The 23,905-nt window shown below is 41.9% G+C and overlaps 1 protein-coding gene and 1 pseudogene across 4 annotated transcripts in view; one reads left to right on the plus strand and one right to left on the minus strand.

Annotated features, from left to right (window-relative positions):
• Znf385d (zinc finger protein 385D) overlaps positions 1-23,905 on the plus strand; it is a 997,469-nt gene that overhangs the window by 822,361 nt on the left and 151,203 nt on the right. The window lies entirely within an intron of this gene.
• Positions 1-23,905, minus strand: part of LOC103734277 — a 120,540-nt pseudogene that overhangs the window by 76,475 nt on the left and 20,160 nt on the right.

The following is a 23,905-nucleotide window of genomic DNA, read 5'->3' on the forward strand; positions in this document are numbered from 1 at the left end:
CCTTCCCTCCCCCCTCCCCCACCGAACCCTCTGCACTCTGCCTACATGCTGAGTCCTAGTCATTCAGGTGTTTGTACCCAAATGACCTTCAGTGTAAATGCGTCCACTGGAGTCTGGTCGGCCCATCCAGGGGTCATATGTAAGTCATGCTCTCTCTCACCCAGCAGCAACCAGTCTCAAATAGTTCTCAATCTAGTGCTGACCCACGACCCATTTCTCACCTCTCCCTTGGGCCCTTGTTTAATTGAGCTGACGTGGGTCCTGTTCTGGATGTCACTGCTGTTGCAGGCTCACATGAGCAAGCCTCCAGTGGCCTGGAAGTCTCCACCTCATACATTCATGAACCAGCCCTGGCTCTTACAATCTTTCTGCCCCCTCTTCCGCAATGGTCCCTGAGCCGTGGGTGGGTGAGGTTCCATATAGGAGTCCCATCCTACACTCTGCAGTCTCTTATTCTCCAAAACTTGGCCAGTTGAGGCCTTCTGTGTGTAACACACCCTGGTGTACATGAAAGCCTCATTGATGAGAGTTCAGGGGTGTATTAGCTCTCTCTCTACCCCTTATTCCACTATGTTCTATGAGCCGTAGTTGTAGAGATTCGACTGCAGATGTGTCACCTAGTACTGGGCATCTCCCAGACGTGTGTTCTCTGAGCCTGACCAGATGTGCAACTCTGTGGTAGCCTCCATCTGTTGCAAAGAGATGCTTCTTTGATGAGTGCTGTACGGCTGGTCACTCGCTCTAAGGGAGGTCTCCTGTCTGGCTCTGTGTTCCCTTCCAAGCAGCTCCCAGGTACACACATGCATTACTGCTCAGACACTCTGTGCATTTCTCACGGGGTTTCTAGGGCATCACTCTTCCCTCTAGGATTCCTCGTCCCGAGATTCACTCATCTCCGCTCCTTTTTCCCATCTGTCTTCCCTCCTCCCTCCCTTTCTACTCACGGTGCCCCCATTATCCCCACCCTTCCCCCCAGTACCTCCCATTCCCACCATCCTTCCTCTCCTGACCTCCCTCCCTCCCCAACACCATGGTCTCTGCATGTCCCTCCCTCCTCTCCTCCCTGCCGGTTACTCCCACTTTTCCCCCTCCCTCAGGTGACATCTGTTCCCCACTGTCCCCCTTTCAGGTTGTTTCTTGTCCTTTACCTCCATGTGTCCTTTCCCTTTCCCTGGCTCCTGGTGTCACATCAGAATTTACATTCTCACGTATAAGGGATTGGTGCTACAGTCCACAGATGAGGGAGAACATGCATCACCTGCTTCTCTGCGTTTGCGTTACTTCACTTACTGTAACACTGTCACTCCATCCATTTACCTGTGAATTCCATAATTTCCTATTCTCCTACTGCTGAGTAGAACTCCATTATGTAAATGTACAACATTTTCATTAACCATTTGTCAGTTGAGGGACATTTAGGTTGTTTCCATTTCTTAGCTATTGTGAAAAGAGCAGCAACAAACACGGATGTCCAGGTATCTCTATGGTATGATGAGTCCTTTGGGTATGTGCCAAGGAGCGGTATCACTGGATCGTATGGTAGGTTCATTTTTAGTGTTCTGAGGGTTCTCCACACTGCTTCCCATAGTGGTTGCACAAGTTTGCATCCCATCAGCTGTGAATGTTCCCTCTTCTCCACATTCTCTCCAACATTTCCCATCTTTCGTTCTCTTGATCTTTGCCAATCTGACTGGGGTACTGTGGAGTCTTAAAGTGGTTTTTATCAGCAGTGCTCTAATTACTAAGGGTGTTGAGCACTTTTTAATGTGCTTCTTAGCCATTTTTATTTCTTCAGTTGAGAACTCTCTGTTTAGGTCTGTCACCCGTCTTTTTATTGGACCGTTTATTTTCTGATTTCTTTCTTTTATGAGTTCTTTGTATATTCTGGATATTAATCCTCTGTCAGATGTGTATCTGGTGAAGATTTTCTCCCACTCAGTGGGTTTCCTCTTCTTTTCCTTAGTTGTTTCTTTTGCTGTACAGAAACTTCGTAATTTAATGAGGTCCCACTTATCGATTGTTGAGCTTAGTGACTGAGCAGCTGCTATCTGATTTAGAACGACTTTCCTATGCCTACATCTTGGAGAGTGCTGCCTATGTTGTCTTCTAGCAGTTTCTGAGTTTCAGGTTTTATATTGAGATCTTTCATCCATTTAGAGTTGACTTTCATGTGGAGTGAAAGAAAAGGTCATTAATTTTTCTGCAGGTGGAGATCCAGTTTTGCCAGCACTATTTGTTGAAGATGCTGTCTTTCCTCCATTGCGTGTTCTTAGCCTTTGTAGACAATCAGGTGGCTGAAATTATATGAACTCATGTTTAGGTTTTCTATTGTGTTCCATTGATCTACATGTCTATTTTTGTGCCAGTACCACACTGCTTTTATGACTATAGCTCTGTAATATAATCTGAGATCTCGTATGGTGATGCCCCCAGCATTTTTCATTTTGCCCAAGATTGTTTTGGCTATCCTGGGTCTTTTGTGATTCTATATGAATTTTAGGATGGTTTTGTGAAGCTCTGTTAAGAATGTCATGGGTATTTTAATTGGGATTGCATTGAATCTATAAATTGCTTTTGGTGAGATGGTCATTTTCACAATATTGATTCTACCAATCCATGATTTCCATCTCCTGGTGTCTTCCTCTGTCTTTTTCCTTAGAGTTTTGAAATTGTCATTGTAGAGATCTTTAATGTATTCTGTTAGGTTTATTCCTAAGTGTTTTGTATTTTTTAAGACTATTGAGAATGGGAGGGTTTCGAGTGCTTTTACTGATTTCTTGTTATTGGTATATAGAAAGACTACTGATTTTTGCAAGTTGATTTTGTGTCCTGTCAGATTACTGAAAGTATTAATCAATTCCAACAGCTTTCCTGTGTAATTTTTGGGATCTCTTATGTATAATATCATCTGCAAATAGGGATAATTTGACCTCTTCTTTTCCAGTTGGTACTCCTTTAATTTCCTTCTCTTTTCTTATTGTTCTTGCAAGAGTTGCAACCACTATATTGAAAAGGAGTAGAGATACTGGACATACCACTCTGGTTCCTGATTTTAATGGGAATGCTTCCAGTTTTTCTCCATTTAGGATGATGTCGGTTGTGGGTTTTTGTTGTATTTAGTTTTGATTCTGTTCATGTATGTTCCCTCCAGACCAATGACTTCTATGACTTTTAACATGAATGCATGGTGGATGTTGTCAGATGCCTTCTCTGCATATATTGAGATGACCATGTGGTTTTTGTCTTTGAATGCATTTATATGTTTTATTGCATTTATTGACTTACGTATGTTGAACCATCCCTGCATCTCTGGAATAAAGCTGATGTGGTTGTGGTGGTGGATAATCTATTTGGTTATTAATTGTGACACCTGCTGGCTTCTTAGGCCCATTTGCCCTGAATACTTTTTTCTATACTTTCACCCTAAGATAGTGTTTATCCTTGAAGGTGAGATGAGTTTCTTGAAGACAACAAAAAGATGGGTTTTCTTTCTTGTTCCATTGCACCAGTCTGTGTCTTTTGACTGAGGAGTCGAGGCCATTGATATTTAGTGTTATTATTGAAAGGTGTGCATTGTATACTGTCATTTAAATTTCTTTGTGTTTGTGGCCCTATTTTATGTTTCTCTTATTATACCTTTTGATTTTCTTTCTGTAGCCTCTTGGGCTACTTATTCCTTTCTTTGGTCCTTTGTATTGCTTCAAGTATTTTCTGTAGTGCTGGTTTGGAAGACATGGATTCTTTCAGTCTATTTGTGTCATGGAAAACTTTCTGTTCCCCTTTGACCTTGATAGATAGTTTTGCTGGATAAAGTATTCAGGGTTGGCATCTATGGTTGTTTAGAACTGGTATTATTTTGTTCCATGTTTTTCTGGCTTTCATAGTTTGCATTGAAAAGTCAGCTGTAATTCTGATGGGTTTTCTTTATAGTAATTTGTTGTTTTTCTCTAGCAGCTTTCAGAACCTGCTCTTTGTTTTGTCCATTTAATGTTTTTACTCTGATATGTTGTGGGGACTTCCTGTTCTGATCATATCTTAATGGAGTTATCTCTGCTTCTTGACTCTCTATAGATATATCTTTCCTTAATTTAGGGAAGTTTTCTTCTATAACCTGTTGAAGATATGTTCAATGCCTTTGGTTTGAATTTCTTCTCCTTCCTGTATACCTTTAATACATACATTTGGTGGTTTCATGTTGTCCCACATTTCCTGAGTATGCCATTCATGTTTTTTTTTTTTTTAATTTTGCATAGCCTTTGCTTAAGGAGTCCAGATCTTCAACTTTATCCTCCAGTCTCAATATTCTGATTTCTTTTCCATCCACTTTACTTGTGAGGCTTTCTCCTGTTGTTTCTAAGTTCCGTGTTCATTTCCATTTTGGTTTTCTTCACTATTTCAGTCTCTTTAGTGAATTTGCTTTTTGAGTTCTTTGTCATTTTTGATATTTCATTAAGCTGCATATCTGTATATTCCCAAGCTGTGGTCAAAAGTTTATGCTCTTCCTCTTTGAGTTGAGTTGTCTGTGTTTTATTGAAGTTCTTTGATCATGTTTATGATTGTTCTTTTAAATTCTGTGTCCTGGGGTTCTACAGGGTGGTTCTCAATGTTCTGCACTTCTGTAGGACTCTTCAGTTTTGGGGGGACATATTTCCATGGTTTTCCATATTGTCTGTGTTTTTGCAGTGCCGTCTGGGCACATGGATGTCCTTTGTTAGTTACGTGTTCAGCAGGAACTTCTACTCTGTTTTTGTTTAATTTTGGTTCTGTTAATATTGGTTATGCAGCTTATTTACTTTTTGTTTAGGTATGGAAGACAAACTGGTAGGTATTTCAAGTTCTTGCTGAGTAGTAGACTGGTCAGAGTCCAACTGAGCAGGTCTGTCTGCCTGACTGACACACTAGGAAGTTGGTGGTAAGGAGACCATGTAGGGGGACAGCCAGGAAAGAAGGCTGGTCTCAGGTGTGCAAAGGCAAGTTGGGAATAGGGGCAGGCTGTGAGGTCTCTGGGGAAGTAGACTAAAGAATTGGGCTGGTCTGGGTACAATAGATCAGGAAGCAGCAGGGGGGATCTGGGCCAAGAGGTAGTCTAGAGGTCTGGGGTGCCAAGAGAAGAAGTGGGCTTGTGCCCAGGGCTAGACACTCTGACTGTTTCTAACAAGGCTCCCCAGATGTGTAAACTGAACAGTGTGGCTTGTGACATTCTTATCCCGTCTGTGCTGCTGCTGCGTTTTCATTTATCCTTTTAATTTCATTACAGAATTGCCTCATGTTTGTGAAAAGAAATGCTTCCAACTTAAACGACAGTCTTCCCTTCTTACAGATGATAAAAATGAAATTCAGAGCACCCTGGATGACTTTCTTTCCTGTCATTCATTTCTTTCAAATAAAAGATGGTAGAGAATCTATTCAGCCTATCTAGAGGGCTCTGTTTTAGGAAGGTCAGCTGTTCCTCATCTAGCAGTAATCAGTTGTCAATATTCCTTTAGATAAGATTGGGGTCTACTGTTCATTTTCCCAGTTCTATGCTGGGTTACTATCTGGGAGTCCCTTGGGCCACCCTGACCAACAACTCAGTGGGGAATGGCTGGGTGTGCTGACAACACAGCAGACAGTAGGAGGGATATCAGAGTATAAGGGCTCTATTGAGGGGAGGGAGGCTATGGGAGAGTGCTACCTGGGAAGTGGGTGTAAAAATTTTTTTTTTAATTCTTCAAAGCATAAAAAAAAAGATGACAGAGAGACCATCCCTGTGGATTTTTACTGCTAAATGTTCATGATGTTTCCAATAAAGCTGTTAAATCACTAGTTCTTATGACTGGGAAATTTCTTTTGCATTGCAAGATCACACTGATACCTCTTCATCTACACACATGTTTTTAGAAGAGACCAAATTCATAATTAGCAGAAAACCACCACAGGTTGAAGACACTGCCATGGCTGTCTGCTCTCCTGGGTCCAGATCGTGTCAGAAGGCAGCTGTGGTTTGCTTCATGGCCAGCACTGTGGTGGCACCAAAGTCACTGTGGTGTCTTGTGATTCTGCTGAGAACCTCACATTTTGCAGAGTGTGCGGATCATACTGAACACAGGGTCTGAGATCGACTGGCGCTGGGATTAACTCATCGCTGTTTCTAGAGGTGGTCCAGCATTCCTCATGCTTCCTCAGTAGGTGTTCTGATATCCTGTTCTACATTTTATAGGTGGCAGTTAGGGCTTCACAGAGGAAGCCAAGAACCAAGTGGAGGCAGCAGTCTCTTTGCTAAGAGCACCTGCAATCACTACCCAGAATAGGGTTTTTTTAGTGCTGGAAGCAGCAAAAATTGAATATACGGACATGGAAAGATAGCTCGGTTGGTAAAGTATAAGCATGGAGACCTGAATCCAACCCCCAGCATCCACATAAAAAGGGCTGGTATACTGGTGTGTGCTTGTAACCCCAGCACTGGAGAATGGCAGGATCCCTTGGGCTCACTGGCCCGTCAATCCAGACTAATTAGTGAGCTCCAGGACAGAGAGACCCTGTCCCAAAGGCAATGGAAATCTCTTCTGAGAATTGCAGCTGAGGTGGCCTCCTGCTCCACACACATGCATGTACGTGTGCAGCTGATCATACCTGTTCCACAGCCCACCCGTTACAAAAAAAAAGAATGAAGCTGTAGATGGGCCATGCTGTCCTCTCTGGGATAGATATTGGGTGGGGGTGAGTGTAAGGCTGTCTAATGAAGTTCAGTGGCTTCCTGGCCTCTGAATACTGATAGATAGTCTTTGAAAATTTTTTTTTCTCAATTTCAGCTTTCTTAAGACAAATGCATGTTTTTAAGCCTTTGTTGGAAACTATCACAATTACTTTAACAATTTAATACTCAATGAATAGCTATATTGCATCAACTGTTGTTTTTACCTGTGGTGACGATGGGTTTAATTTCCTGTTTTTATTCATCATACAGATGTTTACGTGTGTATTTTAAGATTCACTGTAATTATGTGTATGCACATGTGCTTATGCACGTGAGTGCAACTGTCTGCACAGGTCAGAAAAAGAGTCAGAAAATTCCCCTGGAGCTGGTGTTACATGGAGTTGGAGCTGCTCCAGTCCCTAGTGATGCATTTTTAAAAAACATGTATACCTTCATCATTATGGCCGAGTAGAGGTCCGTTTAGTCTAGGCCATGCCTTCTCTCACTGGGCGTCCACACCAGATGATCTTCATGGCATTATGAATGTGCAGATGAGGGAGTTGATTGAAAAACATTAAAAGAAATTGTGTATAGTCATGCATGCCCTTAATCCCAACACTGGAGAGGCATAAGCCGACTGATCACTATGTGTTTGAGGCCAACCCGCTCTATATAGTGAGTTCCAGGTCAGCTGGGCCTACATAGTAAGACCCTGTCTCAAAGAAAAGAAAAGAAAATGTTGGCGATCCTAAAAGTCAGAAGAGACTTGGATTTTTCCCCAGTTCTTATTTGTGAAAGACTGATCACCATGCTTAGACTCAGTTTCTGTTCTGTGAGTAACTGAAGGGTGTGAGGTGGACATTGTCTGCTATGAGCCCAGGCTCCCCTCAACACCTTTACTGGGGCTCTTTGCCCTTCTGGAGTTGATGGGCTACCCTGCCCCAACATACTCTACCTTTGGCTATTTCTCACAAGACCCACTTTGTTGACTGATGCAGAGGCAGAAGCCCTCAGCGGATCCTTAAGAGCCATGGCGGGAATGGCAGGATCAGCACAAACCCAGAGAGCCTGCACTCCACAGTTTGTGCAATTGGCCTGAAGCCTCCCCCATAGGCTGGGCTGCAGCCACCTCATTGCCTGGCCCCTTCTCTTCCCTGTCCTGCTCCTCCCTATTCAAAGCACAACACGAAATGGCAGTCCATACAGTGTGCTTGGTAGAATCTGTTTCTAGAAGCCAGACTTGGATAGGGTTCTTTTAATGTAAAAGCACATGGGCTTCAGTTCCTATTCATCACCGCGTCCTTTCAGGAACAGGAAATATGGAGGACGAGGCAGCCAGAGAATAACTGAGTGAACTTAGTAGGCAGGGGTGGGGAATTGTGCAGGAACCTCTGTGGCTTTCTCGGAAAGAAACAAGGTTTTGAGCATTGCTCTCAGGAACTTGCCCAGCCTGCATTAGGCCTCCTGGCTCCAGCTGGTTCTTAGGCCTCTCAGCGTTCTGGTCAGCAGCCCCAGGAATGATGCTGGTCCACTTTCTCCAGCAGACATGCTGCTATTAGGATTCGTGTTTTCCTCCGGCAGCATGCAGCTGTTAGGATTCCATGTTCACCCTGCTGCATGTTCAGTGCTGCTGCTGGAAGCAGGCAGCGAGCAGCCCGGAGCGGAGTCCACGCTGATGGCAGCAGGCCACCGGCCAGCCTCAGCTTTGCCCAACCTGGCACTCCTCTTAGACTTGTAGCTCTCTCCAGGTTTCCGTGCCTGTGATCATTTCAGCTTCCTTCTTTGTTAATGGTCTTAGACCACATCCCTCCCATCGTCTATAGTAATTTTAAACAATTATTGTTTCTTATTCGTATTTTATGAGTGTTTTGCCTACTTGTATGTAAGTGCACTACACATGTGCAGTGCCCATAGAGGCCAGAAGAGGGTGATGGATCCCCTGAAACCAGAGCTGCAGACTGTTGTGGGCTGCCACAGGAGCCCTGGTAACAGAACCTAGGTCCTCTGCAAGAGCAGTCAGCACCCTTAACTGCTGAGCAATCCCTCCCACCCCACCCATAGTAATTTTATTTTTATTTTTATATGTGTATGAGTATGTGGCCTGTGTGTATGTAAGTGCACCCATGTTGTGCAGTCCCCATGGAGGTCAGAGAGGGTGTCTGATTCCTCTGGAACTGGAGTTACAGACAGCTGTTAGTTGCCATGTAGGTGCTGGGAACTGAACCTGGGCCCTCTGCAAGAGCAGCCAGTGCTCTTAACCACTGAGCCATCGCTCCTGCTCCACCCATAGTAATTTTAAACAAATCTGAGATCACTATAAGTGATTGTGAGTACATATGTGTGCCTGTGATGCACGGTCAGTACATACATGTGTCTGTGTGTGCACAAAGGTTGGCTTGTGCTTGGAGTACAGTGTGTTGTGCTTAGAAAGACTGACTGTGAATAATGAAAGCAAGACAGGACAGAAGGCCCTGCGTCCGGCATCATCACACACTTCATTCTCCTCTTGTTCAGCTAACCTAGTAGAAGAAAGGTGCCAATCAAGGAGCTTTGCTCATGAAGCATGCACACATGTACATTTTAGATGTTCCGTTGGGTGCTTGGGCCCCAAGATGGTTCTGGTTCAAGGTGATGAGAGAGATTTAAAAACTGAGCTGGAGAGATGGCTCAATGGTGAAGAGCATTTGCTGTTCTTACAAAGGACCCAGGTTCAGTTCCCAGCACCCACATGTCAGGTCACAACTGTCTGTAACTCCAGTTCCAAGCGATCCAATACCCTCTTTTACCCTCTGTGGGCACAAAGTATGTAAACGGTACTCATATGTACATGCAGGTCAACACTCATACATATAAAAACAAAATCCTCAGAAAATCAGATTTGTTGTGGAACTAAGGTGATGTCATTGGAGTGGGAATGGGATAGGAGAATCAGGGAGGGTGGAAATTTACAGGTCTTTCTGCAAGGCGATATCCACAGTCTCTACTGCAAAGCAAGTAACGGAATTGAGCAGGCCTGGCGGAGAGAGACAGGAGACCGAGGGGCAAACAGAGAGGGTGCGCCTCTTGTGGTGTGATATCACAGAAGGTTGGGCTGGCAGTGTGGGCTCTTTCAGCCCTGGCTACCCCTTAGCCAGGGCAGGGCACAGGGCATGATGGGAAAAGGGCCTGCCTGAGAGAGCCACCTCTCATTTGATTTATATCAATGCCTGGCTTTATGTTCTAGAATGCTTTTCCCTGGTGGAAGTTTTGTGCTGTGATTGACAGATTCTAACTGCTTTCTACTTAGGAGATAATGGAGTAGGTTTTACTCTTGAAAGGTGCTTGTTTCTGGGATTTGAAATCTTAAACTAGAAGTCGTCATTTCTTTCACTTCTAAGAGATGGGATTTGAGAACAGGAGTTTGAGCTATCGAAAGCTTTCCTGCCGATGTATATTTTAATTTTTTTTTATTTTTACAAAGAGACCAAAATTACACATAATATGATCATTTTCCTCGCTATGAAGATATGAGACTGATCAAGGACTGCTGGGAGAAACCTGAGTATGTTATAGGGAACAATCTAGAAGAGGGTAATGCAGTGCTCACTGATGCGCTGCCCTCTGAGGTCATAGTCAGCTGGGTCTCTCTCGTTTTTAAAGCTGTCTACTGTTATAATAACACTAAATCATATCAAACAAAAGGCCCTCACAGGCTTTGGATACAAATGGAATAGTGGACACTTAAGTCTTGAACAAAGACCAAAATCTTGCAAGGAAATTTCTAGAGAAACAGTAAGAGTGGGTACTGGGGCCAGTGAGATGGTTTTGTGGTTAAAGGGGCTTGGCACGATGCTGGATGACCTGAGTTCTATCCCCAGGACCCACATGGTAGAAGGAGAGAACAGACTCCAGAAGCAGATCACAAACGAATAGACAATAAAGTTCTTATTTTAAAGAGTAGAGAGGGGCCAGGTACCTGCAGAATGGTCTCATTTGTTATGAGTGAGATTTACAAGAATTTGTTGTGTGCCAGAAACTATAATAATGAAGTCCTTCACAAGCATAATCTTACTAAATCCCTTCAACAGTCCTGTGTGCCACATGCTATTATCTCATTTATAATCAAACTTGAAGAGATTACCTTACGTGCCATTTCGCCATTCAGAACTCGGGCTGATACCTGAAAGAGTGTCAGGCTTAAGCCACAGCTGATAAACAAAAAACAGTAATGGTCAAAAACCCGACATTCCCATATTTTGTCAGTGGGGATGTTCAGGAAGAAATGTATGCAAGGGTAGTGTGGGATGGGCCTGCCACAGCCGTGGCTCCCCGGAGAGATATTCAGAAGAAATTACAACAGTACTTAGTTCACAGCTGCGGCGGAGGGAGAATCGTTTTCCTTTTGGAGTGTAGCTGAGCGTAGGCTCCCCATGCCGAGTGGATGGGTCTACATGTGTGTGCATGTAGGCTCCCCATGCCCAGTGGATGAGTCTACACGCGTGTGCATACAGACAGCACTCATTAGACTCAGTGGGTTAAAATGTAATTTAAGGAGTTGGAGAGATGGCTCAGTAGTTATGAGCACTGGCTGCTCTTGCAGAAGACTCGAGTTTGAATCCCAGCACCCACATGGTGGCTAACAACCATCCATAACTCCAGTTCCAGGAGATCTGACATCTTTTCTGTCCCCTGTGGACACTGCAGGACATAGGTACACTAGTACACATGCACACAGTACATGCACACACATAAAATAAAATTTTAAAAAAGCAAAACAATTTTTTTTAAATGTTATTAATTATTTTTATTTTTTTATGTGCATGTATTGCCTGCATGTAGGTAAGTGCACCCATGTCATGCAATGCCCGCAGAGGTCAGAAAAGGCTGTTGGATCCCCTAGAACTGGAGTTAAGGATAGTTGTTAGCTGTCATGTGGCTGCTGGGATTCGAACCCCGGTCTTCTGCAAGAACAGTCAGTGAGCTGAGCCATCTCTCCAGCCCCACAAAAACAGCTTTTTTAAAAGAATTTGAAAAGAACGGCATGAGTTTATGAAGGGGTTATGATGGGGGATAGATTCTGGAGTGGCTGGAGGCGTTGAATGCAAAGATCAAGATACATTGTATACATGCATGAAATTTTCAAAGAATCAAAAAAGGATTTAAAATTTAAAAAGAAGAAAAGAAGGAATTACAAGCAGAAGGAGCTTCTCTGAATGAATTTAAAACAGGGTGAAATGGTAAAACATTCACACAGAGTGAGGAATTACAGTCCTGGAGGGTGGGCAGGACCTAGTAAGTCAAGGCTCAAGGTATGGGTGGATCAATTCTAACTTAACCACTCTGTATTTTCTTTATCTGAAGAGATCATAGTAGACAAGAATGAGTCCCTATGCATTGATTTATGGTCATCGTAGACTCATTGTAGTTGATTTTTAAAGCTATCAATTACAGCAGTATTTAAACTTCATGTATAATTATCTTTTTGTTGTTTTTTCTTGTTATTTTTGTTGTTGTTCGCTTGTTTGTTTGAATTGAACATGAACTTTCAAAACAGGTGTATCCAACTTTTTGACTACCCCTGGGTCACACATTAAGTAAACAAACACTAGTGAAAGTTGATAAGCAAGTAAAATGGCCTGTGTGAGTTTTGTGATATGCATCAGTACAGAGAAGCAAAGCAGTACAGACATGGCCGTCCTCCCTATGTGGAGCCCACTGGGGGAGCTTTGAAAACTGTTGAGCAGGTCTCAAGTCTGTCACCACTAATAGAGATATGAGATTATCTAAGTAATAAAACTAATTGTTTTCTTATTATAGAAGCGTAAAACCAGTGGGTTATTTGACTTTGTATATGGAAAGCTAGCGCACTGACGTCTGGGTTGGGGAAGCAGCTGCAATTCTCAGTGTGCCCTCATGGCGGTCTACAGAGATATGGGCTCTAATTTTACTCCCAGCATGCTTCATTGTTGAAAATAGTTGCTCATAAATGTAGGTGCCGCCAGAAAGTAATGGCATGAATATAGCATGATTGTTAAGTGAGGGGTGTTTGACCCCGAGAACACAGTTCCTTGAGAACTTGGGGAGAAAGACATCATCAGATATTTCTTTTAGCTGAATATGAGGTTGAAGCCCTGTGCATTTCATTTGAAGTTTGGTGATTAGACCATTTAGAGTGAACATCAAGCCACAATATATCAAAAATACTGAGTTTTTTACAGAAATATTGAAACCAGTCTTTCAGTTTGTGTATCACGTTTTTATGAAGCAAGGCTTCATACTTTTGACTGTTCGCAAGACTGCATTTGGCCAGTTTATCACAGTACATCAAACTGTTTGCCATTATTGTAGTCTGTCATAATTACAGTTTCGTTTGGAACATTGGTAGGATTTGAAACACTGTTGTTCAGTTGGTTTTCACATTGAAGACTCACACTGAAGTCACTTAGATGGGCAATTAAACCTAGATCTGTGAATCAGTTTTCATCATCAAATTCTGGAACATACTATGTTTTGGGTAACCACAAATGACCTGATAACATGTAACAAATGATAAAATCTCCTCAGCATTAGGCTGTGCTTTGGACATCTTATTTCTGAAAAGCAAATGACATCCCCACATTTAGCATCAACACTTTTCAAGAATTCTTGGATTTGGCCCATGTTTTAATCTCTTAAACCTTGTGAAATTCAGTCTGGATGATGATTTACATGACATTGCCCATTTTTAATCCTTTTTTGCATAAATTTTCTTGCTATGCTACTAGGCAATGATCCATCATTAATCATGAGTTTTGAGAGACAATTGCATCATCTTCCATTGATTTCACAACTCCCTCTCTTTCACATAAGATTACAAGGCACTACCAGTAGCTCTACCAGGTATGTTGACAGTGGACAAAGAAAGTCATTTTAACATACATCTCTGATCTGTATAAATCTCTTGATTTAGTTGTGTCTTTGTGATTTAAAGTTTTTATTTATTTTTATTTTATGTGTATGAGTGTTTCACCTGTGTGCATGTAAGTGCACCATGGACAGGCAATGTCTGTGTGTAAGCAAAAAGTGGGCACTGGATCTCCTGGAACTGGAGTTACATAAAGTTGTTAGCCATGTGGGTGCTAGAAATCGAACCTGGGTCCTCTACAGGAGTAACAAAAGTGCTTACCCTCTGAGCCATCTCTCCAGCCCCTAGTTGTGTCTTTTAATGGTATTACTCAGTGACATTAAATTTACCCTCAACCCCTCTAATAAAAGTAACAGCTCTCCAAATAACTTTCCACGTATCTCTCACTTTATCCTGTTCCCCTGGCTCGAATCTGGTGAGACAAACTAAATGTAGCATTATCAGAAACCCTCAAAAAATAAATAAAGCACTAAACTGTCTAAAATGACAGACATAAGTCAAGGGCAGAGTAAGAAGTGAAGGGGCCACAGGAGGAACCAATCCAAACCAACCAGGTAAAGTGACCAGTAGAAGATGGTTATGGATTCAGTCATGCCATGATCAGAGGGAAGCAAAAGAATCACTGTGAGGTTCCAAAGAGCGTGCCCATCTTTTAGAAAGAAAGGTGAAATTGAGGGGAAAAAAGAAATACCCACTTTTCCTTGGGCACCTGCACATACTCGTGGCATTCAGAAACACATGCACACAACACTTAAAATAAAAACAAATCTAGAAAAATAAAATGCCTTCTGCTTCCTGTCAATAGATTCCCTGCCTCCCAGGAAGAAGTCATCATTTATCAAGAAAATGAAAAGGCAGGAGAGCTGGTACATGCCTGTTATCCCAGCACTAGGAAGACTGGAGCAATTGTAGCCCACATGGCTATCATGCTTCCAATCTGGGCACAAGAGAAGTGGAGGCAGGAAAATTAGGAGTTCAAGGTCATCTCTGACTACATAGTGAGTTTAAAGCTAGCCTCGATTATAGGAGACCCTGTCTCAAAGAAAACAAAGTAGACAAAAGATTGAATTTCATTCATTATTTCAAAGTTTTGTTATATTAATAATTGGCTAAACATATACTCTGCTATTCCATGTGTTTTACTGCATTTGGCATTGTGGAAATATATTCTATGCACATACACAATGACCTCTTTAGGTATCTTTCCCCTCGATGGTACCAAGATTCATCCCTGTGCTCATGTTTATATTTAATTCATTGCTCGCCTTTCAGCACAGCTGGCCTACTGTGTGAGTACACCTTGGCTCACAGCTGCTCTATGCAGATGGAACCCTGGATCCTTGCTGCTGTCATTACAGACTGTTTCTGTTAACACGCATACATGCTTTGTACATGGCTATATAGAATTTCTGCACATTCTATTACCTAGGAACAGAATCGCTTGTTTTCATAGTGCTAAGATTTGACCTTCAATAGAAGTTATCAAACATGGTACTTTTTTTGGGGGGGGGTCTTTTTGACATGGTACGTTTTAAAGGTTTACTTTTAGTGTGTGTGTGTGTGTGTGTGTGTGTGTCTGTGTGTGTCTGTGTGTGTCTGTGTCTGTGTCTGTGAGGTATACAGGTGCCTGAGGAGGCCAGAGATGTCAGATCCTTGTGGAGCTGGAGTTGCAGATAGCTATGAGCCATCAGACAGGGGTGCCTGGAACCCAAATTCAGGTCCTTTGGAAGACCAGCAAATTCTCGTACCTGCTGAGCTGTCTCTCCAGGCCTAGTCCTCCTCTTAATGGTCTCCTTCCCAGGTATATAAGGCATCTTTTTTCCCTACACTTTCATCAATGGTTGGTACTGTGCATTTTAAGTAGATGGTCCTACACCCATGCCATGCAGGAAGCAGGACATGGACTCAGTGGTTTAAACACAATGCTCATGAAATTGAAAGGGAGATGTGGTCAGCAGATAAAGGAGGAGTTGGAGGGGAAGGATTAAGGAGTGGATTTGAGCAGAACACACTGTACACATGCATGAAATTTTCAAACAATAAAAAGAATTTAAAAATTCAAGTTCATGGCAATCTGTTAGCTGAAAAGCAGAATCCCAAAACAGTTTTGAATTTGTAATACTTTGCCTAGTTACTAGCAAGATAGATTAATTTCTCTTGGATCGATTAATTTCCCTTATTTTACCAGTGTGAACGCCTCTTTACCTGTGAAATGTCCATTATATTTTATTATGGCCCTTTTCCTATTAAATTGCTGGACTTTGTTGCATATGAGGGACAGGCACCTTTTGGAATTTTGTACCTGTTCCCTTTTTTCTCCTTTCAGTGACTTTTGTGGGATGAATTACTTATTTCCAAAGTTGAACCTTTTAAAATTTTCTTCTTAAAGAAAATATTTTCCTTGGGAGACTGAGGCAAGAGGGTTTCAAGTTAAGGCCGCTCTGGGCACCGTCACAAAATTTTGCCTGGGAAAGTAACTCCTTGGCAGGGCATTTATCTAACAGGTACAAGGTTTGTGTTCAATCCCAATTATGGAGACAATGATAATTAAAATGTTTATTTATCTCAAGTACCTTGAAATATTGTCTGTATTTTCTAAAACTTTTCTTTCCCATTGACGTCTGTAATCTACTGGGATTTGTTTTGTGTGTGGTATTTGGTACAAAGCCAATTTCAATGACTTTTGTAGGTGAAGAAGTCACTACCAGGTCATTTTGTTTCCTCTGGATGACAGCGATGCACCTGCCTCATGTGCTCTCTCAAAGCATGTTGAGGAGGGTGTGGTAGTGAGGGTGTGGTGGTGGTTAGTGCCATTGTTTATGAGACAGGGTCTCACTATGTAGCTCAGACTACTTCGAACTCAAGATCCTCCTGCCTCACCCACCTGAGTTTAGGGTTACAGGTGTATACCCCCATGCCTGGTCTCAAAGAAAAGAAGTTTTCGTCTGTTTACTACTAGAAAAATCCCAGTCCATCATCAGTGCTCAGTGATAGCTATTGCATGAGAGCCTGGATGCGTATATTATGTGTGGACACGCGATCTACTTAAGGGCTTTGGGTGTTTTGTAGCAGTCTAGTTCTTTGTCTAGGTAAATACCACCATCAGTAGATTTATAGTTTTATAATAAGGCTTGGTGTCTGGCAGGGCATGGACTCTTCCTGTTCTCATTTTAAAGCAGGGTTTGCACACTCTCCGTCATGCTTTCTCCTGTGTAAGTTGTAGAATTGTCCTGCCAAGTCATGTTGCATTTTGACTCATGTCACATTGACTCAGTTCCATTTGGAGAAAACCAAGAGACACTTTTTCCTATTTTCAGTACTTGTACCGTAAATATTACCCACCTCTCATTTAAGTCATTCTTTCTCTGTCTTTAAATGTGTGTTACAAATTATCTCCAAAAGGTGTTCACCATTTGAAGAATGCATTTTGTTCTTGCAGACAGAGCTAAATTATTCATAGACTCTTCAATTAATCAGTTGGTCCTTATCTTTAAACATTGACACTATATAGTCTCAAAAAATTAAATCATAAAATATCATGAATTTTTAACTAAAAGTAAGAGGTTGGAAGAAGCCAGTAATTGTAAATCATCAAAACTATCCATTCAACTGGGAGATGAAAATCTTGAAAGAGGGAGCTAATGCAAACTACTGAGGTTTACGGAGAAAGATACTGCTTCGGACCTGCAAGTTCACCGGCAGTGTGAACCCTATGTAACCCACTTCCAATGAAATTCATTCGTTCTTCCTTTTTTCTAACTAGGCATCAGTTTAGAGCAATGATCACAGCACCGTTGCTCAGTGAGTATGCGTGCCTCTCTTCTCTACAACATTGGCCCATCGTGAGACCAGGGACTTGATCTTTGTATGCCTGCCACAGAGCCTGGCCCTCAGAATGGAGGTGCTGAGCATTCATAGGTCGGAGTAGACTCAGCTTCTACAGTAGAGGCTTCCAATGCTGCGTGGAAGACAGTCTGTGCAATGATCACTGTCCTCCAAGTCCTCTGTCCCCGTGGACACAAATGTCCCATTCTCTTCGCTTCTGCGTATTTGTGTTTAGAACAGGTCTTAGAGTCCGTTATGACACATTCGTGTATATGCCATTTTATTTGTTGTTAATTGTTGTCCTCTCCATTGCCCTCCTACAACCTGCAGCCTCCAATGGCTGATCTCCTCCCGCTTTCTGAAGAGTCGCCACGCTTCCTTCATGCCACATGCTTTGCACTTTGCTTTTTATCTTCCTTCCCTTCCCCCTTAAGATCTCTTCATGCCCTCGTGTAGCCCCCCTTTGACTTTCATGACTGTGGTGGTTTTAATGAGAATGTCCCCATAGACTCCAAGTATTTGAACATTTCATCCCTGGTTGGTGGTGCTGTTTTGGGAGGTCTTAGAAGGTGTGGCCATGCTGGAGGAAGCACGTCCCTGGGGGTGGGCTTTGAGAATTCATAGCCTCCTCCCACTTCCAACTTGTCTCCCTGCCTTCTGTGCCTGCTTAAAGATGTAAGTGCTTACCTTTCTGCTCTGGATGCCCACTCCCTGCTGCCATGCCCCCCTCCCCCCATTATAGACTCTCCCTCTGGAACCATAATCTATATAAACTCCTTCTTCTATGAGTTGCCTTGGTCATGGTGTTTTATCACAGCAACCGAAAAGTAACTAGCACAGTGTTAGATAGGATTTAACTCTTTTGTGTACATGTGGTTGTCCCATTTTCAAAGCATCACCTGTTAAAGAAATTGTCTTTTTGGCATTTTCCTCCACGTTAGTAAAAAATCAGGTGACTATAGTCATGTGGGTTTATTTCTGCATCTTCTGTTCCATTTTATCTTCCTTCCCTTCCCCCTTAAGATCTCTTCATGCCCTCGTGTAGCCCCCCTTTGACTTTCATGACTGTGGTGGTTTTAATGAGAATGTCCCCATAGACTCCAAGTATTTGAACATTTCATCCCTGGTTGGTGGTGCTGTTTTGGGAGGTCTTAGAAGGTGTGGCCATGCTGGAGGAAGCACGTCCCTGGGGGTGGGGCTTAGAGATTTCTTAAGCTTTGCTGGATCTCCAGTCACTCTCTGTTTCCTGTGCCTGCTTGAAGATGCGAGAGCTTAGCTTCTGCTCCTCCTCCAGTCACGTCTACCACCATGCCTCCCCACCATGATGGACTCATGCCCCTTTGGAAGCTTAAATTAAATAAACTCTTCCTTTTATAAGTTCCATTGTTCATGATGTTTCTCTCACAGCAACAGAAAAATAACTGATGCAATGACTTCCACCACACTTAATATTCTATAATTACATTTATTTTCCTACAGATGTTCACTCTGTATTCTGGTGGATTCAGAAGGTGTATGGTGCCTATAAGTCTGCCGTATATAGATTTTAGTATGCTGGGATATAGCCCTTACATCCCTGGGTTCCTCATGGTGTTTAACATGAAGGCATGTAGAACTTTGAAACAATACTTTTCTGTACTTATGGGGATAATCCTGTGATTTCTGTCTGACGTCCCTTTGTATGTTGTGTTATGTTTTTGGTTTTGCTTAAATTGAGCCAAACTTGCCTCCTTCTGATAAAACAAACTTGGTCATGGTGTGTGATTTTTCTTAATGTGGTTTTGAATAGGATTTTCAAGAGTTTTATTGAGAACTTTCACATCTATGTTCATCAGGGAACTTGGTCTACAGTTTTCTCTTTCTGGTGTTGTATTTGTCTTCTTTTTTTACAATTTATGGCTTTTATTTTATGTGTATGAGTGTATTGCCTGCATGTGTGTTAGTGCATCTGTGTCATGCAGTGTTCGCAGAGGTTGAAGAAGGTGACAGATCCTCTGGAACTGGAGTTACAGATGGTTGTTAGTCACCATGTGGGTGCTGGGAATTGAACCTGGGTCCTCTGTAACAGCAGCCGGTGCTCTTAACCACTGAGCCATCTCTCCAGCCCTGTCTTTATCTTCTTTTTGTATTAGGGCAGCACTGACTTTGTAGAAGGATTTGACAGTAAGCCTCGCTTTCCTGTTTTATGGAACAGTTTGAGGAGGATTGGTGTTAGCACGTCCTTAATGATTTTGCATAATTAATCAGCAACCTGTCTGGTCCTGGGCTTTTCATATTGGGAGAATTTTATTGCTGCTTCAGTTTTTTGCTTGCTGTGGATCTATTTGTTGATGCTTTTAAGTTTAATTTCAGTAAGTCATATGTATCTAGAATTTTATCCATTTCTTCTAGATTAATCCAATTTTCTTCTAATTCCGGTTTTCACAGCACTGTCACAGGATCCTCTGGAATCTGTTGTAATGCCCCCTTTCCATCTTTAATTTTATTAATTTGCATTTTCCTTCCCATTTGGATAGAGCTTGAATAGGAGTTTTCCAATCTTATTATCTTTTCAAAGAAACAACTTTGTGTTTAACTCATTGACTGTTTTTATAGGATCCACTTTCTTAACTTCTATCCCAACTGTTATTATTTTCCATCTCCTGATTGAGGGTTTGGTTTATTCCTGTTATTCTGGCACCTTGAATGCAGCAGTGGTCTATTTGAGATCACTCTCATGTGTTGGTGTGAGCACTCCTAGCTGCACCTCCTTCCTGGAGCGGCCTCGCCCGTGCTGAGTTCTGCTGTGTGGACTTTTCACTATCATTTGAGTTCAGGAAATTCTAAATTCCATCTCTGATTTATTCAGTGACCCAATACCCACTCAATAATATATCAGACAAAAAATATTCAGTCTCCATGGAGCTGTGCGCTCTGTAGCTTTTCTTATTGCTGATTTTTAATTTCATCGTATAAGATCTGGTTAATTGTGAGAACACATTCTGGTTCTTTTGCATTGGTTAAGACTTACTTTGTGATCTGGAATGTGGTCTGTTTTTTGGAATGTTCCTTGGGCTGCTGTAAAGAATATGTACTCCGTTTCTGTTGAATGAATATCTGTAGGTATTGGTTAGTCCATCTGATCTGTAGGTATTATTGATTAGTCCGTCTGATCTGTAGGTATTATTGATTAGTCCGTCTGATCTGTAGGTATTATTGGTTAGTCCGTCTGATCTGTAGGTATTATTGATTAGTCCATCTGATCTGTAGGTATTGGTTAGTCCATCTGATCTGTAGGTATTGGTTAGTCCGTCTGATCTGTAGGTATTATTGATTAGTCCGTCTGATCTTTAGGTATTGATTAGTCCGTCTGATCTGTAGGTATTGGTTAGTCTGTCTGATCTGTAGGTATTATTGGTTAGTCCGTCTGATCTGTAGGTATTATTGGTTAGTCCATCTGATCTGTAGGTATTGATTAGTCCATCTGATCTGTAGGTATTATTGGTTAGTCCATCTGATCTGTAGGTATTAGTTAGTCCATCTGATCTGTAGGTATTATTGATTAGTCCGTCTGATCTGTAGGTATTATTGGTTAGTCCATCTGATCTGTAGGTATTATTGATTAGTCCGTCTGATCTGTAGGTATTAGTTAGTCCATCTGATCTGTAGGTATTATTGATTAGTCCGTCTGATCTGTAGGTATTATTGGTTAGTCCATCTGATCTGTAGGTATTATTGATTAGTCCGTCTGATCTGTAGGTATTAGTTAGTCCGTCTGATCTGTAGGTATTATTGATTAGTCCGTCTGATCTGTAGGTATTACTGGTTAGTCCATCTGATCTGTAGGGAAGTTTCATTCTCAATTTTCTTTGTTGGTTTTTATTTTTATTACATTTGTTTGTGTGTGCATGTACACATGCACACCTGGGTAATGGTGCATATCTGGAGGTCAGAGGACTATTTACAAGAGTCAGTCTCTCCTTTCATCATGTGAGTCCCAGTAACCAAGCTGTAGTTGACAGGCTTGATGGCAACGCCTTTATCTGCTACGCTATCTCCCTGGTCCGTCCTTGCTGAATCTTGATTTGGATGGCCTATCTAAACATGAGAACGGAACCCTGAAGTCTAGTATTATTGTATCAGAATCAGACATTTTCTGACAATAATTTTATGACATTGGGGCTCCATGCCTTCGGATAGTGTGTACGATTTCTTTACTCTGAGTTTGGTTGAAATCGAATCTCCACGGAAGCTTGTTTCCCACCTCCACTCTTGAGTCTATCAGTGTCTTTTCCTCTAAGGTATGTTTTTATTTTTTTTTCTTTTTGAAACAAAGACAGATATTTTTTAAATTAACCGTATTTTAAAATTAATTCTTTAATAATCCCGTATAATGCATTTGGATCATATTTACCCTCCTTCCCCAAGCTCCACCCATATCCACCCACTTCCTTTCCCCACAACTTGGTGTCCACATTTAAAAAAAGTCCATCAAGTCCAATTTGTGTTGATTGTATACTGTTGGCATGGGGCCATCTCCTGGAGGATGGTAGACCAACTAGGATCCATATTCTTTAAAAAAATAGTTTATCTATTATTTTTATGTGTATGCCTGGATTGCCCACATATATATAAGTGCACCTGGGTCGTGCAATGCCTGCAGAGGTCAGAAGAGGGCATTGAAGCCCCAGAACTGGAGTTATGGCCAATTATTAGCTGCTGTCTGAGTACTGGGGTTTGAACCCCATCTTCTGCACGAACAGCCAGTGTTCTTAACCACTGAGCCCCCAGAATCCACATTCTTAAAGAAAACCGACTCTGGTTCCCAGTGGTTACAAGAGCATCTAACTCCTTGGCAGAGACAGAACACTGAGCCACCCCTTTTATTCTCTGTGCCTTGACCCATGTGTGTCTCTGTGTTAATCACAGTCTTCTGCAGAAATAAGCTTCTCTGGCTGAAAAATGTGCTAATCTACAGGTACAGAGATAAATCATTAGGAGTCAGTTTAATACCATGACCCTTCAAAGAATGAGGTAGAGTTTGTTCATACAGTCAGACACTGTGGGTTTCTTTGTTGGTTAACTGAAGTCATCTACATTGAAGGTTACTGTGGAGAAATGTTTACTGATTCCTGTGATTTTACTGTATTTCTGGATGGTTGGCTTATTGACTGTTCTTGTCTTTCTTCCCTGTTATTACGGGTGGATGGTTTGGACGTGATGGCTTCCTTCTCCCCTCTCCTTTGTTCATGCCTTCCTATGGTGGGACTCATTTTCCTGTGTCCCGCTGCGTCTGTCTTCCTCCTCTGTGTAAAGCAGCCCTCTAACTATTTTCTGTGCTGCTGACTTGGTCATTGGACATGAATTATCTGAGCTTCAGCTTGTCTTGTGATGACCCTACTCAAATGTTATGATGGTTTGTCCAGGTTCAGCAATCTTGGTTGTTCTTTTCCTCAGGGCTTGTTAGGGTTCCTGATGAGAGCTCTAATACCATTCAAATATCTGTTATTTTTAATATTTTATGTGTATGAGTGTGTTGCCTGCCTGTATATAAGTGTACCACATGCATGCAATGCCCAGAGAGGCTAGAAGAGGGCATCAGATCCCCTCGAACTGAAATTCCAGATGGTTGTTAGTCATCATGTAGGTGCTGGGAACAAAACCCAGGTCCTCTGCAAGAGCAGCCAGTGCTTTAACCACTGAGCCCTCTCTCTAAGCAGCCAGTGCTCTTAATCACTGGACATCACTCAGTCCCTGACATGTGGTTTCTGTTTTAAATCTTGGTTCATGAGTTCTTCATTTCCAATATTTCAGAGATATTTTTTCAAAATTCCAATTTCCTTGATGAATTTTTATTCATGTTTTCGATTTTCCGCTTCTGTTTTGCTGACTGTCCTCTTCAGATCATAGATTAAATTCATTTGTGTATTTATATCCTTTGGAGGCCACTGATCATTGTTTTTTGAAATATTCGCTGATACTGCATCTGTTTCCATAGCCTTGATTCCATAGGTGAAGAGGTATGAACTTTTGGCAAAGTTATCCGTCATATTTCTTATGTCTCTGGGATGCATTTGCACATCTGTTGGTTTCCTTTGGTGATCTCAGTGTGTAGCATGCCCTGGAGGACTCAGGCTTCAGAACCACTCAGGATTACATGGTTACAGCAGTGACATCAGATGGTACACGATGCTGTGAAAATTAGACGTGGTTTAGGGTAGAGGGGGAAATAGTAAAAGAAAAAAAAGAAGGAAGGCAGCAAAGGTGAAAATCAGAGACAGGAGCGGTGAATGGAAATGAAGCAACAGTGGGAGCACAATGCAAGGAGACCGAGACGTCAGAAAGTATTTTGAAGAAGAAAAGACTCAGATTATTTACCAATAATAAGGATGCTTGAAAACCAAATTAGGTGATGGTAAAACAGGAATAAAAATGAACAAATATGTTTTTACCCAAATGGACAAAAGCAATGGAATACAGATAAACCAATCAACTCAGGTCAAAATATTATTTAACGTGTAGTAGTGAGGAAATAAAGATGT

Source organism: Nannospalax galili, unplaced genomic scaffold, assembly GCF_000622305.1.
Source record: "Nannospalax galili isolate Female #2095 unplaced genomic scaffold, S.galili_v1.0 scaffold215, whole genome shotgun sequence".
Lineage (NCBI taxonomy): Eukaryota > Metazoa > Chordata > Mammalia > Rodentia > Spalacidae > Nannospalax > Nannospalax galili.